Here is a 23,366-nt window from a genome sequence, read left to right on the forward strand (position 1 = left end):
GAGAGGGGACGGGAGGGAGGAAATGAGGAACTGATACTAAGGGCTCAAGTAGAAAGCAAATGTTTTGAGAATGAGGATGGCAACAAATGTACAAATGTGCTTGACACAATGGATGGATGTGTGGATTGTGATAAGAGTTGTATGAGTCCCCAATAAAATGATTAAAAACAAACCCAAACACCGTAACCTTGAAGCCAGACCCTGGTGAATATCCTGACACAGGACTGTTGCTTGAGATCAATCTGAAAGCACATTGACCTGGATGCAGACCTGAGATAACATTGAAAGCAACAATGCAGGAGCCCAAAGATAGACTGAACACCTAACTGGAAAGTTGCTTGACCATCTGTAGAGCTTCAGCCCCTACCTTTCAAAGTGCCCTTTAAAAATTAGAAGCCTTTTTAAAAAATCATTTTATTGGAGGCTCGTACAATTCTTATCACAATCCATACATACATCCATTGTGTCGAGAACATATGTACATTTGTTGCCATCATCATTCTCAAAATATTTGCCTTCTACTTGAGTCCTTGATGTCTGCTGCTCATTTCTCCCCTCCCCACTCCCCCCACCCTGTAAACCCTTCATCATTCATAATTATTATTTTGTCATATATTACACTGTCTGACGTCTCCCCCCGCCTCCTTCTCTGCTATCCCTCCCCCCGGGAGGAGGCTATACGTAGATTCTTGTAATCAGTTCCCCCTTTCTACCCTACATTCTCTCCACCCTCCAGGCATTGCCACTCTCAAATGAGAAGCTTTCTCCTAGAAAATGTCTCTTAACTTGAGAAAGGGACCCCACTTTGCTTCTGGTGTGAAGCATATCTTATTTCCATTTGTAAGGAGTCCTTCTCATCTCAAGAGAAGGACCCACTTATTTTCTTTTGAAGTGATCCTATGCATTAATGAAACTTTGGTTTAACTCGTTTCTGCTGGTGTGTGTGTGTGTGTGTGTGTGTGTGTGTGCATGCCCATGCCCCCGCGCAGAAGCGCAAGCACAGCTTACCACTGGATTCTTCCAAACCCCATGGGTATTCCCTGGCTATGGGCAAAGAGACACCTGATTGGTGGTGGTGCTCTTATATCAGTCAGGGGCAGAGCAGACTGGCAGGCCTTTGTTCATCCTAGCTTGATGCCTAGCTTGTGGCCAGAGCTGTTTCATGCCTAGGGCACTTTAAAAAAACAAAACCAAAAAACCGTGGCTGTGGGGTTTTCTAGTTCTTTCGTGGATGACAGCCTAGTGCTGAACTTCACACCAGTAGTACCTACAGCTCTGAGCATAAACCAAAGCATCCTATGTTCATCACATACAAAGTTTAGGGTAGGACAGACCTGAGTCCTCTGTGCTAAAGTACACTCTAGGGGAACCAGTAGCAATTATGGTGCAGAGAACTCTTGCGCCCAGGCTGTAATACCATAAACATTGGTCTGCTTACATAGTTTTGGTTTTTCAGAGCCAAAACTGACAAACCCTCTCAGTAGTCTCCTTCCAGAGGACACGTGAACTCTGGCCTCTGCATGCCCCAGTCCTAATCTCTGCTAGATTTCCAATTTATTCCCTATTAGTTTGATCTCTTCCTTGGGTAGGCTTTGTTAAAAACCCAGAGGGTCCTGTCACAAGTCCCATTCACCAACTAATGGCCATAGTGGGGTTCTAAACTCAGCTGAGTAACTCTCCACTTTCAGGAAGATCTACTGGTTTGTAGGATTGAGCTGAGATTCTACTTTAGGTTGTCGGAGGCACACCTCCTACTTCATTCACAGTGGAAAGCTGGGGATCAGGCTGCATCTGATGCCTTTGTCTGGTGGATCACAAATCAGGACCTGGTTGATCCAATTTCAGCTACAGTTCCCCTCAGCTTATGGGAATATGTAAGCATACCTCTCTGTGTGTAAACTGTGTACCAAGTTGCTGTGGTACTTCTTATTCTCTTCTGATGAGCTGTATCAATTGGATCAGGCTTTCAGGCAAGTGAGATTCCCTTTTCCACTGACAATGCATAGCTCAGTTTATACTGCTCATAAACTGGCATCTGCACATGGGAATCAAAGCACTGTGCGACTGCAGGGATGACTTGACCCTGGACCAGTTAGATGGTGGCAGGCCAATAGGTACTCAAGTGGAAACTATCTCTAAGGAAGTGCATTGAAATGAGATTACTTGGTATGACTTGTCTGTCCAGGGTCTTTATAACTCCCACAAAGTAACTGGGTAGGAGCATGCAAATAAGATGTAGAAAACTCTAAGGAGGGGTTGGTCAGTTTGCCATTCCCTTGGATATAAGGGAGTCATCTCAGAAGACAATTAAATGACTAGCAGAAGGAGGAGCCATGCTTGTCTGAGATCCCTGTGTGGAAAATTGGTGGCAGGAGAGACCATTATGAAGGAGCTATGGTGGCAGTAGCAATCATAAGACAGCGCAGATGACTTCTTGGCCCACAGAACAAGTAAGGCAGAGTGGCTTTGAGCGGATGGCTGACTTGCAGAGTGGCTGCCCTCAGGGCATTTGTTATCACCAGAGGAATGTTGTGGCAGTTGTCCAAGCAGAGCAGAGACCAAGAGGCCAAATGACTGACTGGGAACAAAGGTACTTTAACATTTTCTGATCCTGATTTATGGTAAAGCAGACTACCTGGGAACAATGTCTTGGAGAAAATAGTATGATCAGATTCTTCATTCCACCCAACATGTCTGCAAAGGGCCAAGTCTTACTCCATTACAAATGTGCTTGTGCCTAATTGATAATATGTGACCCAAGTCCCTAAATTTTTCACTTTAATATTCATATTTAGTACAAAGAGAAATGTTCATGATCAGATATGACTGCCAGAGGATGTTGTTAGACACAGTCGACTTGGTTCTGACTCACAGACACTATCTTCAACAGAATGAAATACTGCTCAGTCCTGTGCCATCCCTGTAATTGTTCCTTTGAGTCCATTGATATAACCACTGTGTCAATTCGTCTTGTTGCATTTCAAGTAAATGACTGACACAATAATGTCTTGAAATTTAGAATAGTCTTTATTCAGCTAGGTGGGCTACCAGGAAACACAGTGTTTCCCTTCACAGCAGCCCCAAGTGGAAATCTCAGTGAGCCTATAAAGGCAAAAACCCATTTATCAAGGACTTAAGCAAGCATGTGACAAAAGTAGAAAGCAAAATTAATGGGTTAATTGAAACTTCAGAAAGCGCAAGTAAGCATTGCAGGGTACATGTATTACAAAAACAAACCCCACAATAGCAAGATTGCTTATGACACCCTGGTTAACAAAATAGGAATAATAAGATCCATTACACCATTCAGATTACAACATCAAAGGGAACAATATAAACAATAATCAAGAAGAATAATCAAAAGGAGTGATATTAAAGAATAATTACAAGAGCCCAAGGAGAAAAAAATGTTTTGGAAATGATAACAATATATGTACAAATATGCTTGATACGATTGATGTATGAATTGTTATAAGAGCTGTAAGAGTCCCCAATAAAATGAATTATTAAAAAAATAAATTTAAAAAGAAAAATTAAAATTAATTATAATGTCCTGATCCTGGGAACATAAGAGTACATTCTAAAATCAGTCACTACTGGGGATTTCTGAGAAGAGAGGGGGACCAGGAAGGTCATCTAGCAGTTGACAAAATGGAATTTCTGGGGTAGTCTGCCTCAATCTTGCCAAAGGTCTTCCTCCTTTTTGATACTCAGCTACTTTCCAAAGTATAATGGCTGTGGGAAACAGAAAAGTTATTTCTCAGGTTGTCCTCCCATAATATCTACCACACCTGAGGCACTGACTATACACTTGGAGGGCAACTGCTTAAAGGATGTCTGCCTAAAGCCATCTAAAGTCATCTATAGTCTGTCCCACTGTAAGTAGAGCCCACTCCCTTCTGATAAGGATAATGGATTGTTCCCATGAAGGAAGACCCAAAGACACTAAGGTCAAGCCAGCTCAGAGATGACCAAGGTCAAACTGCCATCTTGACCCTAGAGTCTGCCATCTTGTTACATGTACATCTTCCTGTCACATGTATGCTCCTAGTGCCTCCCCTTCCTATTGCGTGTATACTCCTAGCTCATCCCCTTCCTGTTGCATGTATGCCTATTGTGCAACCCCTTCCTGTCAGGCATGTGGTTACCTATAATTAGAGGGGTTGTGTAAGTCGGAGTGTATATTAGCCTTGGTTAGAAATATATTCTCTCTCTGCATGGACCTGGCTGCTGAAGTCATGGCTGTCTGGGAGGTGAGCAATCACATGTCTTATCTTGTCTGATGTCTCTTTAATTTTACCCCTCAATTACACAACCACCCCTTGGACCCCATGTGATTGTAGAAGCTGGTACCCCACATAATGTCTTTCTCCAAGGACTGGTCTTTCCTGACAATATGTCCAAAGTGTGTGAGAAGTCTCGCCATTCTTGCCTCAAAGGGGTACACAGATTGTACTTCTTCCAAAAGAGATTTGTTTGTTCTTTTGGCAGTCCATGGGACTTTCAATGTTCTTCATTAGCACCGTAATTTAAATGCGCCAATTCTTCTTCCATCTTACTTAGTCAATATCCAACTTTCACACACCTATGAGGCAATTGAAAATATCCTAGTTTGGGTCAGGCACACTGTGTCCTCAAAGTAACATCCTTGATTTCTGTCAGGGGAAGCCAGCCCCTAACACGTCATTACGGGTCCAGTAGGCAAAATTGTACATCAATAATAAGTAAAGATCATAGTAAAGTTATAGAGAGCATGAGAGATAGAAGTGAAGTATTGAAATAAATGGAGTCAGACGTAATTCATGGTAGCATGCTCACCTCAGCCCCGCTTGATGGTCCACATGGTGGGAGAGAGTGCTATTTAATGCTAGCCCAGGTTTTTTATCTTCTCTGGGGACATGCAAGCCCCCTAATACAGGTGAGGACATACATCACAGGAAGAGGTTGTGCTATAGGTAATACAGCAATGGTCTAGGGGCATACACACAATAGGAAGAGGAGGGATTGGGGGCATACATGTGACAAGATGGGCAGATCCTAGATTCAAGATGGCAGCCTGGCCTTAGTCATCCTTGGGTGGGTTTGACTGCTCTGGGGTCCCCTACAAGGAAACAGACAACTACTACTATCCTTATCAGAAGGGAGTGGGCCCTATTTGTTGTGGGATAAACAGTGGTGACTGCTTGCTCTAGATGGCCTATTATTCATCACATTGACATGAAAAACTATAAGAACCACATGATAATATCAATAGATGCAGAAAAAGCATTGACAACATCTAACACCAATTCCTGTTTAAGACACTTGAGAAGATAGGAATGGAAGGAAAGTTCCTCAAGACAATACAAGCTATATATGAAAAACCAACAGCCAAAGTCATAGTCAATGGAGAAAAGACTAACACAATCCCACTGAAAAAGGGAACCAGACAAGGATGCCCCATGTCCCCACTCTTATTTAATATTGTGCTGGAGGTTTTAGCTAAGAGCATAAGGCAAAGAAGAGACATCAAAGGTATTCATCTGGGGAAGGAAGAGGTGAAATTATCGTATTTGCAGATGATATGATTTTATATATGGAAAATCCCAAAAGTTGCACAAGGGGTGTACTGGAAGCAATAAAGGAGTTTGGCACAGTGGCAGGATACAAGATCAACCAACAGAAATCCATCGGACTGTTATACACATCGGATAAGACCACAGAAGAGGAGATCAAAGAAGGAAGAAGTCCAGAATTAGCAGCAAACTCCTCAAGAAGAAGGACACCGTGGGAGGGCTTGCTTTACCTGACTTTAGCACATACTATACAGCCACAGTTGTCAAAACTGCATGGTATTGGTACAATGACAGATACTCAGACCAATGGAAAAGAACTGAAAACCCAGAAATAAAATAATGAGCATACAGACAACTGATCTTTGATAAGGGCCCCAAAAATATCAAATGGAAGCAGATGCCCTCTTTAACAAGTGGTGCTAGAAAAGTGGATATTTACCTGCAGAAACATGAAGCAAGACCCTTATCTCACACAATGCACAAGAATAAATTTAAGGCGGATTTCAGACCTTGAAGTTAAACCCCAAACTATTAGGACCATCAATTAAGGAATTGGGACCAACTTGAGAATTTTGGCACAGGGAATACATTGGTTATCAGAAATAGGGAAGGACACAAACACAGAGGAGGCACAAACTGACAAATAGGATATACTGAAGATAAAACACCTGTGTACATTGAAAGAATTCACCAAGAGAGTAATAAGAGAGCCCACCGAATGGGAAAACATCTTTAACAATGACACATCAGACAAAGGCCTTATTACTAAAATCTACAATACTCTGCTATCTTCCAAAAATAAAAAAAATGATCGGCCACTTGAGAGGTGGGCAAAGGACTTGAACAGAAGTTTCACAGGGGCAGAAATCCGAATGGCCAACAAACATATGGGGAAATGTTCCCGATCTTTAGCCATAAGAGAAATGCAAATTAAAACAACAATGAGGTACCACCTAACACCCTCAAAGGTAGCCCAATACAAAAAATCAGAAAGCAACAAGTGTTGGAGGGGCTGTGAGGAGACAGGAACTCTCATCCACTGCTGGTGGGCCTGTAAGTACGTACAGCCACTATGGAAATCAATCTGGCGATACCTAAAACAGATGGAAATAGAGTTACCATATGACCCAGCAATCCCCCTACTAGGCATATACCCAGAAGTGGCAAGGAACAAACCAAGACCAGACATCTGTGCTCCAATGTAGACATCTGTGCTCCAATGTTCATTGCGGCACAGTTCACAATTGCAAGGAGTTGGAAGCAACCCAAATTTCCATCAACTGATGATTAGATTTTAAAACTGTGGTATATACATACAATGGAGGACTACGCATCACTAAAAAGCAGCGATGAATGTATGAAGTTCATAGCGGCATGGGAAGAACTGGAGGAAATCATGCTAAGCGAAGTAAGTCAGGCACAAAAGGACAAGTACAACATGAGCCTCTGAGGTAGGTATTAAAAAAGTGCAAAAGGGGCACAGGGAAAAAGCTACTGTGTACAAACATTCTTGGGGTGAGGACCGTGTAGTATGGCAGAGACCAGATCAAATCCAGGGATGTACATGGTAGACAACTGGGGAGGAGATGGGGAAAGGAAAAAAAAGGATGAATATAAGGAAGAAAAGGGGAGCAGGGGCATGGGGCACTAACCCACCCAAGGGGAGGGTATTGTTTATATCTCCACAGGGAAAGAGGGACCAGACTTCAACCCAGTGCCTCAAGGTGTGAATGCAATATCCCAGCGTGGAGTAGGGAACCAGTGGAGAGGTCTGGGAGGCTGTCCCCAGTACCATATATTAAGTGGATGCCTTCCCCTCCCCCCAGAAGAATTTACATCAAAGGACAACATTGAATCTGCAGCTCTGGGAGAGGGACATTATCTGATTGGGACACACGGAGCAGATAAAGGGGGAGTAGGAGAAAGTGAAGCACATCCTGACCCACCAGGCCTTGAGGATGATGACCCCAATTAGAGCAGCCAGTCCACAGAGGACCACATGGCCAGCCCCACTATGAGATATGACAGCCCCACTGACCCATGGCCCTGCAGGGGACAGCACCGGAGACACAGTGTGAGAATTGCACCTGATCTGATCCCACCACACCTAGGCAAAGCACTGGGGGAGTGCAGTGGAACAGCAAGGGAATGGAGCGGCAAGTTCCCCAGGGAATCCTGAAAGTGGACTTTGGGGTCAGGGTGTGGTATCCTAACAGATTGGACTGGAAAACACTCCTAAAGGCCAACAAACAATCCTTGAACTAACTACAAGCTTTTCTTTCTTGTTGTGTTTTGTTTTGTGCTTTGTCAGTGGTTTGTTGTTGTTTTGTTGTATACTGTTGCTTGGTGTGGCTCTGTCTTGTTTTTGTGCATGTTATTATCTCCGCAGGTCTGTCTAAATAAGACAGGCTGGATGAACTATCTGGAGGAAAAACAATGGGACCAACAGTTATGGAGGGATGTGGGATAGGGGGTGGGTGGGTAAGGAAGTGGTGTTAACAAACCCAGGGATACAGGAACAACAAGAGATCCAAATTGGTGGTGAGGTGGGTGTGGGAATGATCAATGGTAAAGTAACAAGGAGGTATAGCTGAAACCCAGGTGGGGACGGAGCATGATAGTGGGACAGGAGGAAAGTCAAGGGAAATAGAGGAAAGAGCTAGGAGGCAATGGGCATTTATAGAGGTCTAGACAAAGACATGTACATATGCAAATATATATGAGGATGGGGAAATATATCTATGTGCCTATATTTATAGATTTAGTATTAAGTTAGCGGAAGGACCTTGGGCCTGTACTCAAGTACTCCCTCAATGCATGAATACTTTCTTCTATTAAATTGGCATTCTATGATGCTCACCCTCCCGACACAACTGCTGAAGCCAAAGCAGGTGAACAAGTAAATGTGGTGAAGAAAGCTGATGGTGCCCGGCTATCAAAAGAGATAGTGTCTGGGGTCTTAAAGGCTTGAAGGTAACAGGCGGCCATCTAGCTCAGAAGCAACAAAGCCCACATGGAAGAACACACCAGCCTGTGTGATCACGTGGTTCCAAAGGGATCAGTTATCAAGCATCAAAGAACAAAAAATCATATCATTGGCTGCACACCTCCATGATATGATTGCCGAAGACAAACGGGTACATAAGCAACTGTGGCAAAGAAAGCTGATGGTGCCTGGCTATCAAAAGAGATAATGTCTGGGGTCTTAAAGGCTTGAAGGTGAACAAGCGGCCATCTAGCTTAAAAGCAACAAAACCCACATGGAAGAAGCCCACCAGCCTGTGAGATCATGAGGTGTCGAACGGATCAGGTATAAGGCATCATCAGAAAAAAAAAAATCTTACCAGAGTGAATGAAGGGGGAAGTGCAGAGTGGAGACCCAAAGTCCATTTGTCGGCCACTGGAGATCCATTTGCAGAGGGGTCTACGGGAAGAGATGAATCAGTCAGGGTGTGATGTAGCACCGATGAAGAATACAGCTTTCCACCAGTTCCTGAATGCTTTCTCCCCCACCATCTATCATGATCTGAATTCTACCTTGCAAGTCTGGATAGAGCAGAGGATATACACTGGTGCAGATAGGAGCTGGAGGTACAGGGAATCCAGGACAGATGATACCTTCCAGACCAGGGGTGTGAGTGGTGATACTGGGAGGGTAGGGGGTGAGTGGGTTGGAAAGAGGGAACCGATTACAAGGATCTACATGTGACCTCCTCCCCGGGGGACGGACAACAGAAAAGGGGGTGAAGGGAGACATCTGACAGGGCAAGATATGACAAAATAATAATTTATAATCAAGGACTCATGAGGGAGGGGGGAGTAGGGGGAGGGAGGAAAAAGGAGGACCTGATGCAAAGGGCTTAAGTGGAGAGCAAATGCTTTGAAAATGATGAGGGCAAAGAATGTACAGATGTGCTTTACACAATTTATGTATGTATGGATTGTGATGATTTGTATGAGTCCTTAATAAAAAAATTTTTTTAAAGAATAATTGTGGGGATGGGGCAGAACTAGGCAGTGTTTCACTCTGTTGTGTATGTGGTCACTATGAGTAGAAACCCACTTGATGGCACCTACGGCTACAGAAAACCTCCCTAGCAGGAGCAGGCTGGTGGCTTCAAACTGCTAACCTTGCAACTAGAATACCGAAGGCATAAACTCTACGCCCTCAAGGCACCTGGTTTCTTCCTTTAATATCATCAATTCTTTATCATATGCTGCCTTTTGAAATGGTTCAATGTCAACTAATTATTTTGCGTAGAGTGAGTCTGCATTTCTTCCATGTGCTTTCATGTTTCCAGCATTGTTCAATATTTGGCCTATTGCTGTTGTTGATAGGTGCCATGGAGTTGATTAAAACTCATAGGGACTCCTGTACACAACCCAATAAAGCATTGCCCAGTGTAACATTCTTACAAAAATAAAAAAGGAAAAAAATCACAGAAGTAAAGAACCTAAAAAAAGTTAAAAGTTTTACTACTGTACTTGATATACGCAAAGTAATGAACAACAAGCAATTCATTTTTACTGTATCTTTATTGATTTTGTTTTTATATTAAATCATTTTATTGAGGGTTCTTACAGATGTTATAATAATCCATAAATCAATTATATCAAGGGAACTTGTACATATGTAGCCATCATTTTCAAAACATTATCTTTCTACTTGAGCACTTTGATATTAGCTTCTCTCCCCTGCCCCACATCACCCTTATGAACCCCAAATAAATTAGATATGTATATTTTTTATATCTTACACCTACCGCTGTATCCCTTCATCTACATTTCTGCAGGGGCATTTATATATCCATCCTTGCTATCAGTTCCCATTTACTCCCCTTACACACACATACCCTCTCCTCAGCCCTCCCTGTACCCTCATGGAACCACTTCTCCCATTACTGTTTCTGAGGAGTTTATCTGTTCTGGATTCTGTGTGTCCACAGCTCTTATCTGTACCAAGGTACATACTCCCTTCTAGCAGGATTTGTGAGGTCGGACTGGGGTCTTGATAGTAGGGGGAGGAAGCATTAAAGAACCAGCGCAGTGGTTCCCAACCTTCCTAATGCCGCGACTCTTTAATACAGTTCCTCATGTTGTGGTGACCACCAACCATAAAGTTATTTTCATTGCTACTTCATAACTGTAATTTTGCTACTGTTATGAAACATAATGTAAATATCTGATATGCAGATGTATTTTCATTGTTACAATTTGAACATAATTAAAGCATAGTGATGAATCACAAAAACACTATGTAATTATATATTGTGAAATATTTATCTCTAGTAAATAAATGAAATTTTGTCTTGAAGCATGATGTAGCATGGGTAACAGCCTTCACACCAGGAACTTGCATGTGAGCATATCTGCATGTGGGCAGACCCACCTGGAGATGAATAGAGGAGTGGTATCTCGGTTGCTCAGACCATAGGAAATATGTATCTTCTGATGGTCTTGGGCGACCCCTGTGAAAGGGTCGTTGGATTCCCCAAAGGTGTCATGACCCACAGGTTGAGAACCACTGAACTAGAGGAATATTGTGTTTCATCGGTGCTATGCTGCACCCTGAATGAATCGTCCCTTTCATGTGTCTCCAGTCAATTATCAACAGATGGGCTTTGGGTATCCACTCTGGCCCCTCTCTTTCACATCGATATAATTGTGTGTTAAGAGTCTGGGAAGTAGAAGGTGGAGGGGGAAGGCTTTCCCATTTATGAGTTGGAGATGAATCCCAGTCACATACTCCTGACTAAAAATCATCCCCACAATCTCCCCCGATAATAGGTTGCTTACAGATGTTTCTATTAAACACATGGATGTTCTCTAGTAGGCTCCAGAGCAATCAGACCCTCTTGTCTGTCCCACCTTAAGTATGGACCACTCCCTTCTGATAAGAATTATAGATTGTTCACTTGGAGAAGAGCTCCAAGACACCTAAAGTTAAGCCATCTTAACTCTAGGAGATGCCCACCTTGTTATGTATGTACCTTCCTGTCACATGTGCACCTCTAGTAACTCCCCTTCATGTTAGGTATGTGAATGATATGGCTTGCATGCCCCAAGATGATATAAGCTTGTTTGAGAATGCATTAGCTCTCTCTCTCTCTCTTGGACCCACTATCCAGAGCAGCCCCTGTGTCCTTCTGTCTTTCTATATTATTTTCCATAATTGCAAAGTCACTCCTGAGGACCCCTTTGCCTGTTGGGGCCTGGTACCCCATCAAACTTTGTCTAACGGAACACTTTTGCAGCTGTAGGCAAAGGTGTCTACATTGAGATTACATTTTCATAGATACATATGGTTTATTATGTACTATCCACGGGAAATCTATTTCTAGCACTACCTTCTTAATTGCTCCAAACCTTAAAGTACCCACAATACCTGCACCAGTGATCAGAGTCAATTATCCCTTTTAACCCTCCCAAACCAAAGCATCATGTAGGTAGTTTTCTTTGATTAGACACTAAATACATTTTAACACTGGCCCTTGTGCAAAAGTTCAACATCCCCATCATGGCCATGTCAAGATGAAAATAAGTAACTCTCTAAATGTTAACTGACTATACTCCCCTCATATTAAACATCAAAACCATATAGGAAATATAAAATACAAATAGAAGTAACATAAACCTGTCATATTGTAAACACAAAAAAAACCTGTTTGTGGGACAGCATGGATAACAAATGATCTACTGTTTAAATATTAGAATGAGGCAGACAAAAGTTAGAACGCCAGTTAATTTTCCCCTCCTCTCCTGCTTCAGCTTCATCTCCATGGATATCCGATGCCCACAATATCAATTTGTCTCTAAGGAACTGCCTTATCAGTGTTCTGTTTGTATGACTTTTCATTTCACATATCAAGTTCAGCAATGGCTTCATCGAAAACTGTCTTTGCAAGAGAGCTTGCTTTCTCTGGGGAGTTCAGAATCTCGTAGTAGAATACAGAGAAATTGAGGGCTAGACCCAATCTATCTCATAGGATGCCTTGGCTGTATTTCTTTTGTGCTGATTTCAAAAGCTTTTTGGTGTGATTGTTCTGACTGACCCGCAATCCCTTTCTCTTCATCACCAGCAGCAACTCGGCCAAGTAACGAAGTCTCCTTTCATTTTCAAGTAGAAGAATTTGCTTTGCTAGTTAAGCATTGGGGACCAATAATTTTTCCAAACGAGATAATGCATCATTGCAGATATCCCTTAGCTCAGACTCAATTTTCTCTCTGTATTCTTGATCTGTCTGCTGTTTTTCTCAACACCTTCCACCTTTTGCTCAATACTTGAGACAACCTTCCAAGATGGCCTCTGGACTTCTACAACATTTATATAAGCAACCAGGAGGAGTTTCCTCTTCTAACTGGATAATTGAGATCCTCGCTCAGTTACAGACCTTATGCAGACTGCCATGTTATTGTATCTTTCAGTCTGCTCGGCTATTTTGGCCTTTTGTAGCAGCTCTTTTTTATCCATGACTGGATGTTCTGTGTCCAAAATGGGTGGCAGCAGGTGGTCAGGGGCTTAGCATCCTCTGGATAGCAGCACAGCTGAGACTTTCCCTGAATCTCACTGTTTGCAGGCGGAACAATTAGTTCTTCTGACATGGCAAGCTCGATGCTTGCCCTCATAAAGAGATTACTGAAAATATGGGTGCTATAGAAAGTGGGGTGAAGAAATTAAGTGGTGCCTGACTATCAGAAAGAATAGTATCTGGAGTCTTAAAGGCTTTTCTTCAAACAAACAGCCAATAAAGTGAGGCATCAACTAAATACACTGGAACAAGTTCACCAGCCTGGGTAATCCAAGGATTGTAAATAATATAATCCAAAGGAGAGAATCATATCAGAGTTTGGTTTTCAGAACGCTATGGATGACGTTTCCATTCCCAGGGTCCACACATAAATTAAGCCTCTGGTGAACAGCTTTGTTCACAGAGCGCATTGTAAAGATAATTATAGTTCATATAGAAGTTGTTGAATTGGTGAATGTTTTTGTTGTGTATAAATTGTGGTAAAGATTTTGAAATAGTTTATTGTGCCAGTCTGGCCGATATAAACACAAGTGGGATTAATTGAAGGGTGGAGAGATAAATGGATCGGGGAGCCTCGCCTTTCTTGTCTCTCACTCTTTAATCATCAGACCAGTGTGTGGCTAACTTGCTTGTTCTGTGCCTCAATTTAAAGGGTACACTACCTGTGGGATATGAGAGGGTAATTCTACCAAGCACTCACAAAATAGCTAACACGAATTCCACATAAACAATTGCAGAATATAGAAAAGAATAGCAAACTCTTGAACACATTTTAAAAAGCAAAAATAACCCCAATAACAAAACCAGACAAAGACACTACAAAAATAGGAAACTATAGACCAATATTCCTGTGGCAGCTACATAATCTGTCAACTTCGAAGGGGTGGAGGCTAGCCTATCAATCAGGCCATAGCCAATGAGGCTTCTATGTAGGCATGACCTTCTGAGGATTCTGGGAACTCCTATCATCCTCACTGGAGGTGGAACACACACTCTCTGCTTTGTCTTCCTGCTGCAGAGACGTGGAGCTATGCTGATGTAGCCAGTGTCCTGGAACTGGAGGAGCCACATAGAGACCCCTGTAAGTGCTGAGATGCTTCCACCGCCACTGGATCCAAAAGACTTTCACCCACTGGCCTGTGATCTTCCTGCATTTGGCATCATTACATGTGTTGTGTAAGTCTGAAGAAGAATTTGTAGATTGGTATCGGATATATGGGCTAATATCGGACTTATGGGCTTGATCTGGATTGGGCTGGGATATTTTATTAATATACAATTTCTCTTTAATATAAAGTTCTCCATTGCACCCATATGAGTGTCTATGAATTTGTTTCTCTACTAGATCCAGACTAACACAATTCCTTATGTATATATTGGAAAAATTATCCACAGAATCTTGGCCAATAGATTCCAAAATATACATAAACAAACAAACAAATAAATAAATTATTATCAAATGGGATCCGTACCAGGTGCCAGGTGCACAAGGATGGTTCAACATTAGAAAAACAATTAATAAAATCCACCACAGAAACAAAAGAAAATATAAGAACCACATTGTGGTAGTTACATAATTTTATGTCAACTTGATAAATAAAATGTAAGGGTGGAGTCTAGCCTGCCAATCAGATCACAGTCTGATGATGCTTCCTTGTGGGTGTGGCCTTCTCATGAGGATTTTGGGAACTTCCTATTTTTCTTCCTGAAGCAGAGCCACACTCTCTCTCTGCTTCACTTTCCTGTTTATGAGACAATTGAAGCCACACTGATGGCAGCCAGAGACCTGGAAATATGTCCATTGCCATCAGATCTGTATGACTTTACACCCACCAGCCTGTGATTTTCCTGCATTCTGCACAACTGGATGTGGCTGTGCTAGTCTGAAGAGGAATTTATGTGTAGTATTGGACTTATGGATTTTATCTGGACCAAGCTGGGATGTTTTCTCAATTGCTCTTTGATATAAAGCTCTCTCTCACACACATGTGAGTATCCCTGGATTTTTTAGTCTAGTCAGTCCTGCATAAAACATACATGATCATATCAATCAGTGCAGAAAAGGCATTTGAGAATAGTATATCCATTCCTGATAAAAACACTTAACAAAATAGTAATAGAAGGGAATAGCTCAACACAATAAAGGCCATAAATGACAACTCAGCAACCAACACTTTGTTCAACAGAGAAAATCTGGAAACATTCCCCCAGTAAATGACCCTAATTCAATATCCTTAAATGCTCCTAATTCAATATCTGCTGCAAGTTTTAAGCAGAACCATTAGACAACAGAAAGAAATCAAGGGAATACAATTGGTCAGAAAAGAAGTCAAATTTGTACTATTTGCAGATTATATTATTTTATGTGTACAAACCCAAAAGATTAAAAAACAAAAAATTGTTAGAAACAGTAGAAAGCCTCCCCCGAAAAGAATTTGTTCCAAAGGACGACATTGACTGCAGCTCCAGGAGATGAACATATCTGATCAGAGCACACGGGAGAAGATGAAGGGGCAGGAGGAGAGAGTGGAGCACAGCTTGGCCCACCAGGCCGTGATGATGATGTTCCTGAGTAGAGCAGCCAGTCCACAGAGAGAACAACATGGCTGGCCCCACTATGAGAAATGATGCCAATCAGTGACTAAGGGCGATACAGGGGACAGCACCGGAGACACAGTGTGGGAATTGCACCTGACCTGATCCCACCACACGGAGGCAAATCACTGGGGGAGTGCAGCGGAACAGCAAGGGAATGGAGTGGCAAGGTCCCCAGAGAATGCTGAAAGTGGACTTTGGGGCCAGGGCGTGGTGCCCCAACAGACTGGACTGGAAACCGCTCCTAAGGGCCAGCAAACGATCCCTGAACTAACTACAAGCTTTTCTCTTGTGAACTGTTTTGTTCTGTTCTTTGTCAGTGGTTTGTTTTTGTTGTTTTGTTGTCTGGTTGCATACTGTTGCTTTGTTTTCCTCTGTCTTGTTTTCATGCATGTTAGTGTCTCCACAGGTCTGTCTGAATAGGACAGGCTGGATGAACTATCTGGAGGAAAAACAACGGGACCGACAGTTCCGGAGGGACATGGGGTGGGGGGGTAGAGGGGGTAAGGAAGTGGTGTTAACAAATACAGGGACAAGGGAAAAACATGGGACCCCAATTAGTAGAGAAGGGGGAGTGGCAGGCCTGGTGGGAAATGATCAAGGGTAAGGTTGCTTAGAGAAGAGGTATACTCTAGCCCAGGTGGCGACGAAGCATGGTAGTAGGGCAGGAGGAAAGTCAAGGGAGATGGAGGAAAGAGCTAGGAGTCAAAGGGCATTCATGGAGGTCTAGACAAAGACATGTACATGCAAATATATATAGGAGAATGGGGAAATAGATCTATATGTCTATATTTATAGGTCAAGTATTAAGGTGGCGGAAGGACCTTGGGCATCTACTCAAACACTCCCTCAATGCATGAATACCTTCTTTTATTAAATTGGAACTCTATGATGCTCACTCTCCCGACACAACGGCTGGAGCCAAAGTGGGTAAACAAGTAAATGTGGTGAAGAAAGCTGATGGTGCCTGGCTATCAAGAGAGATAGTGACTGGGGTCTTAAAGGCTTGAAGATAAACAAGCGGCCATCTAGCTCAGAAGCAACAAAGTCCACATGGAAGAACACACCAGCCTGTGTGATCGAGTGGTCCCGAACGGATAAGTTACCAGGCATCAAAGAACAAAAAATCATATCATTGACTGCACACCTCCATGATAGGATCGCTGAAGACAAATGGGTGCATAAGCAAATGTGGTGAAGAAAGCTGATGGTGCCCGGCTATCAAAAGAGATAGTGTCTGGGGTCTTAAAGGTTTGAAGGTGAACAAGCGGCCATCTAGCTCAGAAGCAAAAAAGCCCACATGGAAGAAGCACACCGGCCAGTGCGATCATGAGGTGCCAAGGTACCAGGTATAAGGCATCATGCAAAAAAAAAAAAAGATATATGTGTGTGTATGTATATATGTGTGTGTGTGTGTGTGTGTGTGTGTGTGTGTGTGTATACCATATTAAATGAAGGGGGAAGTGCAGAGTGGAGACCCAAGGCCCAAGTGTCGGCCAATGGAGATCCCCTCATAGAGGGGTTTAGGAGAGGAGATGGGTTAATTAGGGTGCGAGGTAGTACCGATGAAGAACACAGCTTTCCCCCAGATCCTGGATGCTTCCTCCCCCCAACTACCATGATCCGAATTCTACCTTGCAGGGCTGGATAGGACAGAGGCTGTACACTGGTACATATGAGGGCTGGAGGTACAGGGAACCAGGGTGGATGATACTTTCAGGACCAAGGGTGTGAGGGACGATGCTGGGAGAGTGGAGGGTGAGTGGGTTGGAAAGGGGGAACTGATTACAGGGATCCACATGTGACCTCTTCCCTAGGAGAGGGACAGCAGAGAAGGGGGAAAGGAGACTCCGGATAGGGCAAGATATGACAAAATAACGATGTATAAATTACCAAGGGCACATGAGGGAGGAGGGAGCGGGGACGGAGGAGAAAAAAAAGTGGACCTGATGCAAGGGGCTTAAGTGGAGAGCAAATGCCTTGAGAATGATTGGGGCAGGGAATGTATGGATGTGCTTTATACAATTGATGTATGTATATGTATGGATTGTGATAAGAGTTGTATGAGTCCTTAATAAAATGTAAAAAAAAGAAAAGAGGAGAATAAAATGATTAGGGCAAAGACTGTACAGATGTGCTTTATACAATTGATGTATGTATATGTATGAACTGTGATAAGAATTGTATGAGCCCCAATAAATTGTTTAAAAAAAAAAAGAAACAGTAGAAAGATTCAGCAATCTGGCTGGATACAACATTAACACACCAAAATCAATTGATTCCAGTAAAATACCAAAGAGAACTCTGATAAATAAATTAAGAAAAACACCATTTACAATAGCCATATGCATGCACACACACACACACACACACGCACAGAAATACTTAGGAATAATACTAATCAGAAAAACAAAAGACTTGTATGACGAAAACTACAGAATACTACTGCACGAAACCAAAGAAGCCTACATAAATGGAAGACTATTCCATGTTCATGAATAGGACAGATTAGCAGTTTAAAAAATGCCAATACTACCTGTAATAATATATAGTTATAATGCAATTCTGATCCAGATCCCAATTCCATTCCTTAAAGAAATGGAAAAAGCTAATGACTACATTTATGTGGAGAGAGAAAGGGCCTGAAATAAGCCAAGATCTCCTTGAGAAGAAGAACACATAAATAGACAAATAGAATGAAATATGAAGCCCAGAAATAAGTTCATCCACCTACAAACAACTGACCTTCCACAAAGAGCCAAAGAATATTAACTGGCAAAGAGATAATCTTTTTAATAAATGGTGCTGCTGGCAAAATTGGAATTCCATCTGAAGAATGAAACAGGACCCATATTTTACCCCATATACAAAAACAGACTCAGGATGTATCAAAGACCTAAATGTAAATCCAGATTTATCTATCAAGATCATCAATGAGAAAGAAGTGAAATATGTAATGGCCCAATTACAGAGCATAACACATTATCAAACATAAAAAAGAAGGCAGCAGAGTGGAATAAAAATAGGTGACTGAGATCTATTAAAAATAAGACACTAATTTGTATCAAAAGATTTCATTAAAAGAGTAAAAAGACAACCCACAGACTGGGAAAAAATCTTCTGCAATGACAGAACAGACAAGGAACTAATTTATATAAAATTGCAATACCTTCAAAAGAGAAGAAGGATTCTAATTAAAAAGTGGGCAAAGGTCATGACACCAAAATTGACACTCAACTGGTTAACAAATATAAAATATGTTCACAATCACTAGCCATTTGGGAGGAACAAATATAAGATCTCATCTTACATTCACAATGACAGATCAATTAAAAAAACCCAGAAAACAACAAATTCTGGAGAGGGTTCAGAGAGATTGGGACTCTCCTACATTGTTGGTGGTTTGTAGATGTGTCCAACCATTGTGGAAATTGATACAGTGTTACCTCAAACAACTGGAAATTTAATATGAGCCAGAAATACATCTGCTAAGTATATACCCCAAATAAGTAAATGCCATAACATGAACAGATATGTGCACACAGGTGTTCATCGCAGCAATGTTTGTACTAGCAAGACTTAGGAAACAGCCCCAATCTGCACCAGTAGAAGAATGGAATAAGAAACATTGATAAACACACACACACACACACACACTATACTGTGCATCACTTGAAACGATGAAACCACAAAGCACCTCGTGTCATGGATGGCCTTGGTGGCGTTATCCTGAGTGAAGGCAGGCAATCACAAACACATATTGGATGAGACAATTACTATAAGGATTAAAAGACTTTCCTGCCAAAGGAAACAGATTTTGGAGTTTTCCAATGAAGGGACTAAGGGCGGGGAGATGAAGCAATGGACTAAAAGGTTGACAAGTACGGACTTGGGTCAAAGGGGGGCTAGAGATCCCTACTAGAGAGACGAGAAATCAGGTGAGGGAGTGGGATAGCTATGGTGGTGGTGGTGGTTGATGAGTGGTTTCAACTATCGAATGTAGTAAAAATTCATTTAAAAAATCTTGAAAAAATAAAGCAGACATTAAAGAGATTTAAAAAATCAAGACAAGGCCATTATTGTCAATATTATTGCTTTTTTATTTTAAAAATGCAACGACTTTCATAAAATGTATGTTTCATGTTTGTGCTGAATGAGTTCATTATTGGTATTTTAAATGAATCATTGTTTCCTGGATTTACTTTCTAATATAGTAAATGTTAAGAGAAATAACTCACAGAAGCAAAAGCTTTTTGGAGTCCTCAATCATTTTAATCGAAATCATGTTTTACATTGTAATATTTAAATTATGAGATGGCTATTGAAATTCATATGAACACTGAGATTTCAAGAGAAGCCAGGGCAGTGAAGCAATCAGGTGGGAAGAAAGGGTAAGGGCTCTAGTTTGAGGCAAGGCTAGAGAAGGCAGTGATAGGTGCAGGAGTAAGCCACATTGACCAACAAACTAAGCCAAACATCTCTTTTTGCACTGTATTTCACTGTATGCCACTCTGAAAATCAGCTGGACCCTTCCCAACAGATGTCTGAATCTATGGCCAGATGGAGAGCGCCCAGGGATCCCTACCTCCCCACAACCTATACCCTCGCCACCTTTGTTTGTTCTTAGATCATATATATGAGGGGGTATCCCCCCTTCAGAATGGATTTTTTTCAAAGCTATGTATTTAATTTTTTTTTTTTACAAAACAACGTTATATCTTCAAAGTACTCTCCATGACACTTAACACATTTGTCAAATCAGCGATTCCATCTGTAAACATTTTTCAAACTCCTCTGTTTGGATGGCTGACAACACCTCTGTCATTTTTTCCCCGTCACCTCTTCTTTGTAGTCAAATCGCTGTCCTTTCAAGTCCCTCTTCATTCTCAGAAATGAAAAGAAGTAGCCCCAGAGTGAGGTCAGGTGAGTAAGGTGAGTGGGGCAAGAGAGGCATGCTGTTTTTTGCCCAAAACTGGCACACTGAGATGGCTGTGTGAGCCAGGTGCATTGTCGTGGTGGCAAAACCAGGCTCCAGTCTGCCACAAATCAGGTCTTTTTTGTTGCACACTGTTACCCAATCTTTTCAGAACCTCTAACTAAAAAGCTTGATAACAGCTTGACCTGGTGGAATGAACTCCAAATGCATTATTCCCTTCACATTAAAAAGCAAAACAAATGAGCATTGAGTTTTATTTTGGGGTATCTCCTTGTATATGATGAAAAAGGGAGGGGTTATAATTCTGTATTATCTCAGGCTCTTTTTCTAGAATTTTATGACACTTCCTCATTTTTCCTTTTTGCACCAGAATCCAGTTAAAGCAAAGGGTTTTTAATTCTATTCTTTGGTGTAGTGGATAAAAAGTGGAAAAGAGTTTCATTTGAATGAAAAGATGAAAATCCCCCCAAACTATTTCTTTTGGTCAATCTGATTTCCTAAGTCTGCTGGCCCAAACTGCCTCTTGATGTGACTCTTCCAGGCTACACCTATTTTCACATGTTTTCTCACCATGATCCCGGGACTGGGAGAAATGCTTCGTACGGGCCATGTAGCTTTACAGAAGTTGGCGTTAGTGACCTTGCTTGCTGTCCTGCCCCAGGTGCCTCCTAGTGGAGCAGATAGGGCTGTGCACTCAAAAGAGCTTCAACATCACGCAAAACAGTGGTTGCATGAGGCTGACTCAATTATTTTGGATTGTTCACACCAGCCAAAAAGGAACTGCACGTGAGCATCCTTCCCTGCCACTGGAGCAGGTGCACAATGTCACGGCAGGCTGGTGTTCTCATAGAGTGCTATTGTAGGAAAGGGGCAAGCTTCCTTAAAGGCCTCCTTTTCCTAGCAAGCTACCAACTGCCAGAAGAACAAACACATCTATTGAAGGGGGAAAATACCCCTGGGGTGCCCTTGAGAAGCAAGGACGGCGAGAGCCCCTCTACTCCTTACTTCGGACACGTCAGCTGGAAAGACTAACCACCAGAAAAGAGATGGTAAAGCAGGGGGTGAGCAAAAACAAGCTAACCCTTCAATGAGATGAACTGAAACAATAATTAAAACATGGATTCAAACAAACTAAAAGCCCTGGAAATGACACATATTGGACAATGTTTCATTTTTATATACTTTACAGTCTTTCTATATTATATCACTATGAATTGGAACCTCCTGGGGGATAACTAACGACAATAATCAACTGCCAATTTAAAAAAAAAACTTTTTGTGTGAATTGGGTGAACAGAAAATAAGTTTTCTGCCCAAGAATTTTATTCATCTCTTGCAATCTGCACAATGGAACCTTGCTTATTTCACTGGCTTCCTGTGGTTCCCGTCTGCATCCCTCCGCCTTTCCTGACCCTGCCTGCTGCTGCCGTTTGTCCTGGATCAAGTGCTGCCCTTTGGGCCTCATAGTTGGCTGATTGCTCTAGGGGTGTGTGCCTCCCTAGTGTCATTGCTCAACATATAGATTATTGTTGTTTGGTGAAAACTGAAGCAAGGAGGTAAGATAGTTCCACACTTGGGAATTCTACCATTCTCTCTGTGACCAGAAAGCCACTTGAGATTTTCTCATAGTGTTGTCCTGGTAAGCTGTGTTCAACATCACAACAGGTGCCCACCAAAAAACCCGGATTTTTTTTCAAAGCTAGGTATTTAATTTTTTTTTACAACACAACCTTATCATCTCCAAAGAAATCTCCATTATACTTTATACATTTGTCAAATCTGTGAATCCATTCTTGGAAAACATTTTCAAACTCATCTGTTTGAATGGCTAACAGCATCTCCCTCGTTTTGTTATTCACCTCTTTTTTGTAGTCAAATTGCTGTCTTTTCATGCCCTTCATTCATGGAAACAAAAAGAGTCACATTAGAGCAAGGTCGAGTAATGTGTGTGGGGCAAGAGAGGTATGCTGTTTTTTGCCAAAAACCGGCACAGTGAGATGACTGCATGAACCATGTATTGTTATGGCAGCAAAACTAATCTCCTCTCTGCCATAAATCAGATCTTTTTATGTTGCACATTGTTACACAATCTTTTCAGAACTTCTAAATAGAAAGTTTGAAAAACAGTCTGACCTGGTGTAATTAACTCTAAATAACCTACAAGTTGACATTTTCATCTGTTCAGGAAGTTGACTGATGTGCAGAATGAGGTTTGTCATTAATCGACATTTGACCTTTTTTGAAACGAGAAAACCACATACACTTGAGTTTTTCCCATAGTGCTGTCCTTGAAAGCTGTATTCAACATCAAAATAGTTTCTGCAGCATTTTTCCAGAATAGGAAACCAAGTTTCACAGCTTCACACTGTTCTCTTAAATCAGCCATCACAAAATACGAGAGTTAAGCAAAACTGCTTTTAAGAAAAAATTCACTGTGACCAGAGAGAACTCTCCCAGATGATACCACTGGGAACACTAACTCAGAGCAAGTAGCTGGATGCTTGCCTAGTGGGAAAAATGCTTACTATGAAAGCTTCTCTCCACCCAGCACGATTTCAGGGTTTGATTTTATATATATATACCTTTGAATTTGTTGTACATTTCCCCCGATTTCAGGTTTTGTTTTTTATATATATACTTTTGAATTTCGTTATACATATTGTTGTGAATTGTGTTGTACATTCCCCCAGTCTATCCAATACCTTCTAATGGGATTCTTTTCACAGTGTTCAGCAGTGGTAGCCATGCACT

The 23,366-nt window shown here is 41.8% G+C and overlaps 1 long non-coding RNA gene, 1 other non-coding gene and 1 pseudogene across 2 annotated transcripts in view; 1 reads left to right on the forward strand and 2 right to left on the reverse strand.

Moving 5' to 3' along the window:
- The first annotated feature begins 1,035 nt into the window (after nt 1–1,035).
- LOC142449699 (small nucleolar RNA SNORA48) lies at nt 1,036–1,179 on the forward strand. Its single transcript, XR_012784818.1, has one exon. It is a non-coding gene; the product is annotated as a small nucleolar RNA SNORA48 (small nucleolar RNA).
- Nucleotides 1,180–3,084: 1,905 nt separating this feature from the next.
- Nucleotides 3,085–23,366, reverse strand: part of LOC142448157 (uncharacterized) — a 38,762-nt gene continuing 18,480 nt past the window's right edge. Inside the window, exons 2-3 of the long non-coding RNA XR_012784506.1 lie at nt 8,900–8,979; nt 3,085–6,649 (exon numbers count right to left, since the gene is read on the reverse strand). This is a non-coding gene — a long non-coding RNA (uncharacterized LOC142448157). The remainder of the gene's footprint in view (nt 6,650–8,899; nt 8,980–23,366) is intronic.
- LOC142448497 (14-3-3 protein zeta/delta pseudogene) lies at nt 12,256–13,026 on the reverse strand (annotated as a pseudogene).

The sequence above is a fragment of the Tenrec ecaudatus genome, chromosome 5 (assembly GCF_050624435.1).
Source record: "Tenrec ecaudatus isolate mTenEca1 chromosome 5, mTenEca1.hap1, whole genome shotgun sequence".
Lineage (NCBI taxonomy): Eukaryota > Metazoa > Chordata > Mammalia > Afrosoricida > Tenrecidae > Tenrec > Tenrec ecaudatus.